Genomic DNA, 12,218 nt, shown 5'->3' with positions numbered 1-12,218 from the left:
CTGGAAGCCCCAAGAACAAGGGAGTGTGTGATATACAGCTTATAGAGGTTAGCATCCTGGGGCACAGAACCAAGCAGGGGAGGAGGTGAGATTGGATATGGGGCAGATGGAGTATAACCAGCATGGCAGTGGAATGGAAGATCATTATGGGAATTAAAATGAACTCTAAAGAGATACATAAATCTGCAGTTCTAGCACAGCTGAGTTTATGGCCCAATGTTCATGTCTGGTATAGCAATCCTAAATTAAGAGAAGGAAAGCAGAGGATGTGAGTTTCAACTTTTTCAAGGGCTAATAGGTTTATGTTGTAATTGTTTCCTCTTCTCATCTAAAGGCCTCTGTATTAACTCTTATGGCATCTATATAGATGCAGGGCCCTGAATTTTGCAGGGCCTTGAATTTGTCATTCTCCAACTGTTGCAAAATATCAATACTCACTTCACGTTTACTAACAGTCACATTGTTGAAGTGTGAACATCTGCTGAGGAGAAGGATTTATGACAACAGTCTTTGGAGTTAGACAGTGGGACTAATGGCTTTCCAGAACCCTGGGATGCTGAGTCATGGGTATTTTTTAGGGCGACCTCTTTAGGCAGACCTTAGTTTCTCTTGCTGAATAAGTATGTAAACATGCTCTTGTTCAGTTTTGTTCAAGGGACAAAATATCTAGTATTTATAACCACCTTTTAAATAGAAACATATAGACTTTTACATTAAGTCTTCTAGGAAGATGATGTAAGCGTGATTATAAAAGAGCAGTAATATAAAAGCCTGAGTATAAAAAAGCCGAAATTTGAGGGTTTTTAAACCCTGACAGGAATTTACTTGCATGAGAGTATCACAGGAAGCTGTATGTGATAGAATAAAGTTGAATTCAGTGAAAAGCCATGTAAATGAGCCTTAAATGAGCTCTGTGTTACCTATGCCATCACTGTACTTCCGTTAAGTTCTACATAGTTGTCTAATTAATTTGGAAATTATGTTATTTTCATGCTTTAGTTTTCTAGGGCTGCTGTAACAAAATCCACAGACTGGGTGGCTGAAATGACAGAAATATATTTTCTCACAGTTCTGGAGGCTAGTTCAAGGTGTCAGTGGATTTGTTTATTCTGACCCCTCACTCCTTGGTTTGCAGATGGACACCTCCTTCCTGTGAATTTACATGGTTATCCCTACATCTGTGTTGTTTGTGTCCTAATCTCTTCCTATAAGGACGTTAGTCATATTGGACGGAGAAGGCAATGGCACCCCACTCCAGTACTCTTGCCTGGAGAATCCCATGGACGGAGGAGCCTGGTAGGCTGCAGTCCATGGGGTCGCTAAGAGTCGGAAACGACTCAGCGACTTCACTTTCACTTTTCACTTTCACGCATTGGAGAAGGAAATGGCAACCCACTCCAGTGTTCTTGCCTGGAGAATCCCAGGGACGGGGAGCCTGGTGGGCTGCCGCCTATGGGGTCGCACAGAGTCGGACACGACTGAAGTGACTTAGCAGCAGCAGCAGCAGCAGTCATATTGGATCAGAAGCTGCCCTAATGGCCCCACTTAATTATCTTTTTAAAGACCTTATCTCCAAACACAATCACATTCTGAGTTACTGGAGGGTTAAGGCTTCAACATATAATTTTGGAGGAGACACAATTGAATCCATAACACTCCATGAGCTTCATTATCACTTTTCTGTAATACTCTTAATAAACTGTATCCAGTATGTACTGCATAGTTACATAGCAACAGTATGGCACATTTTAGTCTATGCAATGCCTGTTCAATATCCATTCAGTTCAGTTCAGTCCCTCAGTCGTTTCTGACACTTTGAGACCCCATGAATCGCAGCACACCAGGCCTCCCTGTCCATCACCAACTCCTAGAGTTCGCTCAAACTCATGTCCATCGAGTCAGTGATGCCATCCAGCCATCTCATCCTCTGTCGTCCCCTTCTCCTCCTGCCCCCAATCCCTCACAACATCAGAGTCTTTTCCAATGAGTCAACACTTCGCATGAGGTAGCCAAAGTATTGGAGTTTCAGCTTCAACATCAGTCCTTCCAATGAACACCCAGGACTGATCTCCTTTAGGATGGACTGGTTGGATCTCCTTGAAGTCCAAGGGATCCCCAAGAGTCTTCTCCAACACCACAGTTCAAAAGCACCAATTCTTCGGAGCTCAGCTTTCTTCACAGTCCAACTCTCACATCCATACATGACCACTGGAAAAACCATAGCCTTGACTAGACGGACCTTTGTTGGCAAGGTAATATCTCTGCTTTTGAATATGCTATCTAGGTTGGTCATAACTTTCCTTCCAAGGAGTAAGCGTCTTTTAATTTCATGGCTGCAATCACCATCTGCAGTGATTTTGGAGCCCAAAAAATAAAGTCTGACACTGTTTCCACTGTTTCCCCAACTATTTCCCATGAAGTGATGGGACCAGATGCCACCATCTTAGTTTTCTGAATGTTGAGCTTTAAGCCAACTTTTTCACTCTCCTCTTTCACTTTCATCAAGAGGCTTTTTAGTTCCTCTTCACTTTCTACCATAAGGGTGGTGTCATCTGCATATCTGAGGTTATTGATATTTCACCCAGGAATCTTGATTCCAGCTTGTGCTTCTTCCAGCCCAGCGTTTCTCATGATGTACTCTGCATAGAAGTTACATAAGCAGGGAGACAATATACAGCCTTGACGGACTCCTTTTCCTATTTGGAACCAGTCTGTTGTTCCATGTCCAGTTCTAACTGTTGCTTCCTGACCTGCATATAGGTTTCTCAAGAGGCCGGTCAGGTGGTCTGGTATTCCCATCTCTTTCAGAATTTTCCACAGTTTATTGTGATCCACACAGTCAAAGGCTTTGGCATAGTCAATAAAGCAGAAGTAGATGTTTTTCTGGAACTCTCTTGCTTTTTCCATGATCCAGCGGATGTTGGCAATTTGATCTCTGGTTCCTCTGCCTTTTCTAAAACCAGCTTGAATATCTGGAAGTTCACGGTTCACGTATTGCTGAAGCCTGGCTTGGAGAATTTTGAGCATTACTTTACTAGCGTATGAGATGAGCGCACTTGTGTGGTAGTGTGAGCATTCTTTGGCATTGCCTTTCTTTGGGATTGGAATGAAAACTGACCTTTTCTGTCAGGAAGCATTTAACAGGAGGCTTCCTGTGTGCTGCTTTGGATCTGTCAGGAATTCTCTGTTCCTTATTAATTCCTGAATATTCAGGAATTAAGAGGAGAGGCAAGCCTCTCCGGTGACTGAGGAATCCAGGCCTTTCCTTCATTAGTTTTTCTATACAGTGATAAGTACCCTCTTCCTTTTTATGAACCATATGGTAAAAGTGGTTATTTACAACTCTCTCTTTCATATGGATAACCTCATGTTTTCTTGATAACTTGTAAGTTTTGATGTTATCTCTGATGAAAATAACTATCTTGTAAGACAGTATAAATACCTACACAATGTTGAATAAAACACCTTTGCTCCATCAGAGCTCTGGTCCCCTTGTCTTTCTTTCTCTCTCTCACGGTATTTCTTTGCAGCGCAGAGGCCCTCTGAGTTCACTTTCCTGCCCGGGCTTCTGAGACCCTCTCGAGAAGGCGCTCTGCACCTTCACCCCATCAAGAGGGCGCCTGAGGCCTCCATGAACAGAGCAAGCTCCATGCCAGGGGCTTTATTGGCTTTCTGCGTAAACCAAGGAATATCAGCCTCTTTTTCTCCTTTACTTTCTTATTGTTGACTCCGGACCACCAGGTTCCAGTCCATTAAAGGACCTCAACACTTCTCCAGTCCTGTGGCCACTGCTGAGCTTTCCAAATTTGCTGGCATATTGAGTGCAGCACTTTCACAGCATCATCTTTCAGGATTTGAAATAGCTCAACTGGAATTCCATCACCTCCACTAGCTTTGTTTGTAGTGATGCTTCCTAGAGCCCACTTGACTTCACATTCCAGGATGTCTGGCTCTAGGTGAGTGATCACACCATAGTGATTATCTGGGTCATGAAGCTCTTTTTGTACAGTTCTTCTGTGTATTCTTGCCACCTCTTCTTAATATGTTCTGCTTCTGTTAGGTCCATACTATTTCTGTCCTTTATCGAGCCCATCTTTGCATGAAGTGTTCCCTTGGTATCTCTAATTTTCTTGAAGAGATCTCTAGTCTTTCCCATTCTGTTGTTTTCCTCTATTTCTTTGCATTGATCACTGAGGAAGGCTTTCTTATCTCTCCTTGCTATTCTCTGGAGCTCTGCATTCAGATGCTTATATCTTTCCTTTTCTTCTTTATCTGAAGGAGATATCAGAAGCTCTCCAGCTGCAATGGACCTCTCAGAAGTGTGGCGGAGAGGAGCTACCCCCTGCCCAAGGTCAGGGGCGGCAACTGAGAGTGCCATTCTGCATCGGCACAAGAGCGGCTGAGAGGAGCTACTCCACGTCCAAGGTCAGGGGTGGCGGCGGAGACGAGCTACCACACGGCAGAGGTCAGGGTGGTGGCCGAGAAGAGCGATCCCACGTCCAAGGAGTGGCAGCTGCACAGGCTCAGGAGGGCTGAGAGGAGCTACTCCACGTTCAAGGTAGGAGGGGTGGCTGCACTTTGCTGGAGCAGCCATGAAGAGATAGCCCACGTCCAAGGTAAGAGAAACCCAAGTAAGATGATAGGTGTTGCGAGAGGGCATCAGAGGGCAGACACAGTGAAACCGTAATCACAGAAAACTAGCCAATCTGATCACACAGACCACAGCCTTGTCTAACTCAATGAAACTAAGCCATGCCATGTGGGGCCACACAAGATGGATGGGTCATGGTGGAGAGATCTGACAGAATGTGGTCCACTGGGGAAGGGATTGGCAAACCATTTCAGTATTCTTGCCTTGAGAACCCTGTAAACAGTATGAAAAGGTAAAAAGGTAGGACACTGAAAGATGAACTCCCCAGGTCAGTAGGTGCCCAATATGCTACTGGAGATCAGTGGAGAAATAACTCCAGAAAGAATGAAGGGATGGAGCCAAAGCAAAAACAACACCCAGTTATGGATGGCACCGGTGATAGAAGCAAGGTCCGATGCTGTAAAGAGCAATATTGCATAGGAACCTGGAATGTTAGGTCCATGAATCAAGGCAAATTGGAAGTGGTCAAACAGGAGATGGCAAGAGTGAACGTCGACATTCTAGGAATCAGCGAACTCAAATGGACTGGAATAGGTGAATTTAACTCAGATGACCATTATATCTACTACTGTGGGCAGGAATCCCTTAGAAGAAATGGAGTAGCCATCATGGTCAACAAAAGAGTCTGAAATGCAGTACTTGGATGCAATCTCAAAAATGACAGAATGATCTCTGTTTGTTTCCAAGGCAAACCATTCAATATCATAGTAATCCAAGCCTATGCCCCAACCAGTAACACTGAAGAAGCTGAAGTTGAACAGTTCTATGAAGACCTACAAGACCATTTAGAACTACCACCCAAAAAAGATGTCCTTTTCATTATAGGGGACTGGAATATGAAAGTAGGAAGTCAAGAAACACCTGGGGTAACAGGCAAATTTGGCCTTGGAGTATGGAATGAAGCAGGGCAAAGGCTAATGGAGTTTTGCCAAGAGAATGCACTGGTCATAGCAAATACCCTCTTCCAACAATACAAGAGAAGACTCCACACATGGACATTACCAGATGGTCAATACCGAAATCAGATTGATTATATTCTTTGCAGCCAAATATAGAGAAGCTCTATACAGTCAGCAAAAACAAGACCAGGAGTTGACTGTGGCTCAGATCATGAACTCCTTATTGCCAAATTCAAACTTAAATTGAAGAAAGTGGGGAAAACCACTAGACCATTCAGATATGACCTAAATCAAATCCCTTATGATTATACAGTGGAAGTGAGAAATAGATTTAAGGGACTAGTTCTGATAGACAGAGTGCCTGATGAACTATGGATGGAGATTCGTGACATTGTACAGGAGACAGGGATCAAGACCATCCCCATGAAAAAGAAATGCAAAAAAGCAAAATGGCTGTCTGAGGAGGCCTTACAAATAGCTGTGAAAAGAAAAGAAGTGAAAAGCAAAGGAGAAAAGGATGTCTCTCTAATATCCATTAATCTCTTCCTTTTCTTCAGACTACTGAGATATTCCTTCATATATCCACCTGTTTATGAAATCATTGGTACCAAGAAGTAAGCCTGTAATGACTTAGTTAAGTCAACATACTCCATCCTATTTGGCCACAGCCACTGGTGCAGTGCTGGACATATGATCTATGCCAAGCCAGTTACTGTGAAACTGTAGATTTCTTCCTTTCACTGTGGCAGATACTTTTTTCTCCTGAATATGGACAAGAAATCATGTAACCTTTGGAATTTTTGACAGCCATCTTGTGACCTGGATGGAAGCCAGGTCTCAGATGATGCTGCAGAAGGAGAGAGATGAAAAGGATCAGGGTTCTTGAAGAACACATTGCTCTACTGAATCAAATCATCCTTGAAATTCATTCCATATTAGGACTTTCCAGCTTTGTAAACTATTACATTTCCTTTACAATTTTAGCCATATTTAGCTCATCTTTTTTGATACAAGGCAGTGATGCTTTGTGCTTTCTGGTCTTACAGGGATGACCTCCTGTCAAATCAACAAATATTTATGGTTCATCTGCTGTATGTGTGCCTGTCACTCTATTAGGTATAGGGGAGAAAATGTTATACAAATTAGATAACCTTTGCTTTCTTGAGACACAAACTTTCATTAAATAATCACACCAATATATAATTGTAACTTTGAATAGTATAATAAAAGAAATATTTGTTGTTGTTGTTGTTGCTTAGTTGTGTCCAACCCCATGGACTGTAGGTAACCAGGCACCTCTGTTCATGGGATTTCTCAGGCAAGAATATTGGAGTGGGTTGTCATTTCATACTCCAGGGGATCATCCCAAACCAGGAATCAAGCCTGCATCTCTTTCATTGGCAGGAGGATTCTTTACCTCTGAGCCATCAGGGTAGCCCATAAAAGAAATATACTCAAGGTTACAAAAGACTATAAAAGGAGGAGCTCACCTAGTACTCATTCTAGTCAAAGTTTCCATAAGAAAGGGCTATTTACCCCAGAATTTGGAAGAGTACCAGTTAACTAGGTGACAGAAACATCAGTGACCAAGTTTTGAATCTCAAAGAAAGAAGGTATGGCATTTAAGAAAGTAAATGAATGCCAGGTGTGGTTCACATAGATTAAGTGGGGAGAGGATATGGCATGCATTCTTTTAAAAGGATACTCCTTGCAGGAGCCTAGGTCTGGAGCTTCCCTCAGGCAATTTATAAACAAATTGGTGGTTTAGTCCCTAAATCGGGTCAGACTCTTGCAACCCCGTGGACTGTAACCTGCCAGGCTCCTCTATCCATGGGATTCTCTAGACAAGAATATTGGAGTAAGTTCCTATTTCCTTCTCTAGGGGATCTTCCCGACCCAGGAATCAAACCCAGGTCTACCTGCATTGCAGGCAGATTGTTTACTGACTGAGCTACCAGAGCTTTACTCCTGATAAACAAATTAGCTGCCATTATTTCATCCTCTTCCTTATCTCATTGATGAGACAGTAGAAACTCATAAATTTCATGCTGAAACCATCCTGGACATCTCTTTCTCCACTTTACCTGGAAAATTAAGAATATTCAAGATATATAAGGATTTGTGCAGCATTTTAGTGTGTGCATGCATGTCTGTATGTGTGTATTTACGAATGTGCATGTATTTATGAATGTCTGTGTGTCTATATGTGCTTATTTATTAAAATATGTGTGTGATATGTGTATATATTTATGAATGTGTATGTGCGTGTAGCAAAGTGACTAAGTAGAGGCTTCATTTTTGTCCATGCTATGGGACCAGGCCTAGACAAATATATATACCTTCAGAATCCATTATTATAAAGGGATTTTCCTCCAAGATTGTCAAAAGGTTAGCTTAGGATAAATGGAACATTTACCAAATTCTTCAAAGTTTGTTGCAAACATCAGCATCAGCTCTTTCTGGTTTCTTCTCTCTGACTCCCAAAAGAACATTTTAGACCTATTTTTCTGCCAAGAGTCAAGTTCCAAGAGCAGAAAGAAGTTATGGTTTGAACACAAAACAAACTCTGAACTGACCCTTTGAGTACCAGACACTTTATTTTTAAAATATTTCTTCTCTCAAGGAAATCAATTTATAGACTTATTTCTTCCATATTAGAAAATATTGGAAATATTTGCCTCCAGGTTCCTTATGCAGGTGGATGTCAACAGCACAGTGTGATGAATATAGCAGAAGATTCAGGAAAAAGAACTGTTTGAGTAGACAATATTAGACAGCACCTTTACAGATAGCTACCAATCACAAATTTAATAACACAGTGGACATGCTTGATAAAATATTTTCAGTTATTGTATGCTATGAAGTAGAAGGAAATATAAGAAGTCATGCTTTCTCTTAAGTATGTTATATTTCTGAGTCATATAATACAACTGTGATTGCACTTATGCAAGTACAAGGTGAGAAATGTCAAGAAATTCTGGCAACCACCAGCAGCCAAGGAGAGGTATAGAAAGAGTCCTCCTCTAGAGACTGCAGAGAAAGCGTGGCCCTGCTAACACCTTGATTTTGAACTTCAAGCGTTAAGAGCTGTTGTTTTAAGCCACCCAATTTATCATACTTTGTTATGGCAGTTCTGGTAAACTAACACAAGGCCCTATTGTGAAGTTCATGGAACATCAGATTTATAATTGATTCATTATACTGTCAACCAGCATCTCAAAAGGATTCTTAAGTCTCCTTTGAGTTGTTGGAAGATGATGTTCTGTAAGAATGGATTCTGATGGACCAATAAATTTAAGAAGTATTTCATATCTTAGGCTTTCCTGATGGCTCAGAGAGTAAAGAATCTGCCTGCAATGCAAGAGAAGCGGTTCAATCCCTGGGTCGGGGAGATTGCCTGGAGATGGAAATGGCAACCCACTGCAGTATTCTTGCCTGGAGAATTCCATAGACAGAGGAGCCTGATGGGCTACAGTCCATGGGGCCACAAAATGTTGGACATGACTGAGTGACTAACACTTTCCCTTTTCATATCTTAGTTCTAACTTAAAAATTCACACTAAGTTTTGGGGGTATCAAAGATTATAATAAGTAGAGACATGGACTTTATTCTGTTTACTCTGAATTTCTCAAGTGTATTTGATCAAAGATTCCTCTTTTCATCAAACACCTTGTGACGTGTCCACAGACAAATGTGTTCTGAGAGTCTTGGGTCAGACATGCTAATGTAAGGAAGGACAGGTCCTTGAAGGAGTGTTCTGATCAAAGTTATATTTAGGAAAAAGATTCTGCAGATACAATGGAGAGGAGAGGAGCTGGAGGCAGGAAGGGTAGATCTGAGTAGAGGGTGGTGAAGAGAGAAAGATTAATGCTAAAGAGAAAACCAAGGGAGAAGGCCCAAGGAGTAGAGATGGTAGACAGCTTTCTCCTATTTACAAAATAACAACTACAGTGGATGCAAAATATATCCTTTTACATGTGGAATTCCTTTTGTCAAATTTTGGATTAGTGTTCTGTATGGTATGGTAGGGACTTCCCTGGTGGCTCAGACAGTAAAGAGTCTGCCTGCAATGCAGGAGACGTGGGTCGATCCCTGGGTTGGGACAATCCCCTGGAGAAGGGCATGACAACTCACTCCAGTATTCTTGCCTGCAGAATTCCATGGATAGAGGAGCCTGGCCAGCTACAGTCCATGGGGTTGCAAAGAGTCAGACACAACTGAACGACTAATACATACACAGACACACAGACACACACATAATACTGTAGGAGTTGCCTTATTATTTTATTTCCTTTCTTTGGTTTGTTTATTTTACTTTAATATATATATATATATATTTTTTACCTGAGTGTGGTATTGCTGATTACACATGCTCAAGAATTTAACCAATGACTTAGTCCCTGAAACAAGCAGATGAAAGGCATGAAAGAGAAGAGGTACTATCAAAGTATTCTTAAATTCCTTAAATCTCATTTCTGACCATGGCTAAGGAGTAGTCAACCTTTAAGCAATCCCCTCACACCACCCTCCACCTCCAATCCCTCAAGTGATCTGAGACTGCTTTACTTCTTACCGTCAGGAGAGGCCAGGGAGAAGTTTCCTTCTCATCCAGTTTCTGGAAGGCTTATTATGTACAATGGATCTTCAATGGCAGAATTAAGATTACATTTCTATTAAGAGGCCAGAGAGGAGAAAAATGCCACATATGGCTGGAAATTTCCCATTTTCCAATGAAAGGTGACATTCGTTTCTAAGTTAGGTTTAATGTCAGTAAATTAGCTTGAAAGGTTTATGTGCAAATCTGTTATAAACTCCTTCCTACTATATCTCTTAAAAATCTATCTAAAATTAGTACCAGAACATCCTAAGCTTCAATGGCAGGTAATAATGCTCTAGGACTTTTGCTACCACTACACGTTGGCCTACTGCTCGCTTTGGCTTGAGTGCTGTAGATTTGTTCTATTCCTATTTGAGGGCAAATCTGAATAAGAAATGGGAGTTGCATTTTGAATTGAGGTAACATTTAGGAATGATTTAAGAAACTTGATTAATGAGAACACAGACTTTAAAGATTCAGGCATTAGAAGGCTTGTTTTTTACCATTTTCATATTTGAAACAGGTTCTAAATAATGTTCTTTCAAACTGTTATAAAGCATTTATAAATGGCAATGCATAGAATTATTTACATGGCTCTTGATCATGATAAAACACTTCTTATAATAAATTATTATGGAAAAGGCAGTGCTATTAATCATTCATTAAATGTTAATAACATTTATCAATGTTTATTTCCTTTAAAGTGACAAGAAAAATAGGTATTTCATATTGAAAAATATCAACTGAAATAAAGATTTTATTTTTTCCAGATATGACTCTAGACTGAAACAGATTTCTGCCTTTTAAAAATTCTAGTTATTGATATTAATGTAGATGAAAAGAATATGTTTGCATTTTTATCAGACACCCAGTCTCTACAGTAAAGAAGAACTGTGTGAGAATATAAGGAAACAAATTAAAATTGGATTGTGCAGTATAATTTTAGAACATTATTTGTTTCCCTCAGTAAGGAAAGTGTCTCTAAATATTCATGTTCTTATTTAGTATATTTATGCCATCTTCTGGTGATGATCAGTTAAGTTGGAAATATTCAAATTAATAAGTCCTGATAGCATCAAAATAATTTGGTATTTCCAAACAGAATCAGTAACTGCCATTCTTTAGATTGTGTTGTTGTTGCTCAGTTGCTAAGTTGTGTCCAACTTTTTGCAATCCCATGAACTACAACAAGCCAGGCTTCCCTGTCCTTCACTATCTCCCCGAGTTTGCTCAAACTCACGTCCATTGAGTCAGTGATGCCATCCAACTATTTCATCCTCTGTTGCCCTCTTCTCCTCTTGCCCTCAATCTTTTCTAGTATCAGGGTCTTTTCCAATAAGTCCACTTTTTACATCAGGTGGCCAAAGGGAGTCCTGCAAAAATGAAAAGGAGTCGCAATAGTGGTTCTCCTTAGTAAATGGATTTACAGTAATTTGACATTATTACAGTAATTTGACCATTCTGTTAGTCTGCTAGTCCTAATACACCAGAATGGCTGGTAAATAAAATGAGGACTTTGATTTTTGAGGGGATGGAGAATACTGTGTTATGAAACCATACCTGATATGGTAGGTGTAAATCTATTGTACATTTTCGAGTATGACAAACTTTCGAGTATGACAAAGTGTGGTTAAGTTTTCCTGCAGTCTTCTTTCAGAAAGTGGGCTTTTCTTGTGTTAATGCTTGGGAAGACTTAAATCTCTAGACAAGAAAGTAGAACCTAGAAGCAAAGTCAAATTTGGGCCAGAAAAGAACCTCATTTTGGACTTTGTTTTGTTGAATTTAGACCTCCAAAAATCTAGAATCATGTATAAGCTCTTTTTTCACGAAAGACATGAGAGATTTTGCTTCATGAACAAACTATGACAAACTGAAGCCATTATATGAACCTTTAATAAAGACAACAAAGCTGTAAGATATTCAGAGATGAGTATTGTGGCTCTTAGGGAGTTTCTCTGCTTGTCTCCCTTCCAGTCTCCATTTCCACCCCTGGCTGATATGGTAGTCTCTATAGTAACTAGCGGGGCTTCCCAGGTGATTGCTAGTGGTAAAGAACCCGGCTGCCAGTGC

The 12,218-nt window shown here is 40.6% G+C and overlaps 1 long non-coding RNA gene across 1 annotated transcript in view; it reads left to right on the top strand.

The window, feature by feature from the left end:
- The window catches only part of LOC133243504 (uncharacterized), a 46,789-nt gene extending 36,907 nt beyond the window's left edge, over positions 1-9,882 (top strand). The window contains exon 3 of the long non-coding RNA XR_009735100.1: positions 4,279-9,882. This is a non-coding gene — a long non-coding RNA (uncharacterized LOC133243504). The remainder of the gene's footprint in view (positions 1-4,278) is intronic.
- The last annotated feature ends 2,336 nt before the right edge of the window (positions 9,883-12,218 follow it).

Source organism: Bos javanicus, chromosome X (genome assembly GCF_032452875.1).
Source record: "Bos javanicus breed banteng chromosome X, ARS-OSU_banteng_1.0, whole genome shotgun sequence".
Taxonomy (NCBI): domain Eukaryota; kingdom Metazoa; phylum Chordata; class Mammalia; order Artiodactyla; family Bovidae; genus Bos; species Bos javanicus.
The sequence above is the reverse complement of the archived record's forward strand: the minus strand, read 5'-3'. Positions and strand labels throughout refer to the sequence as shown.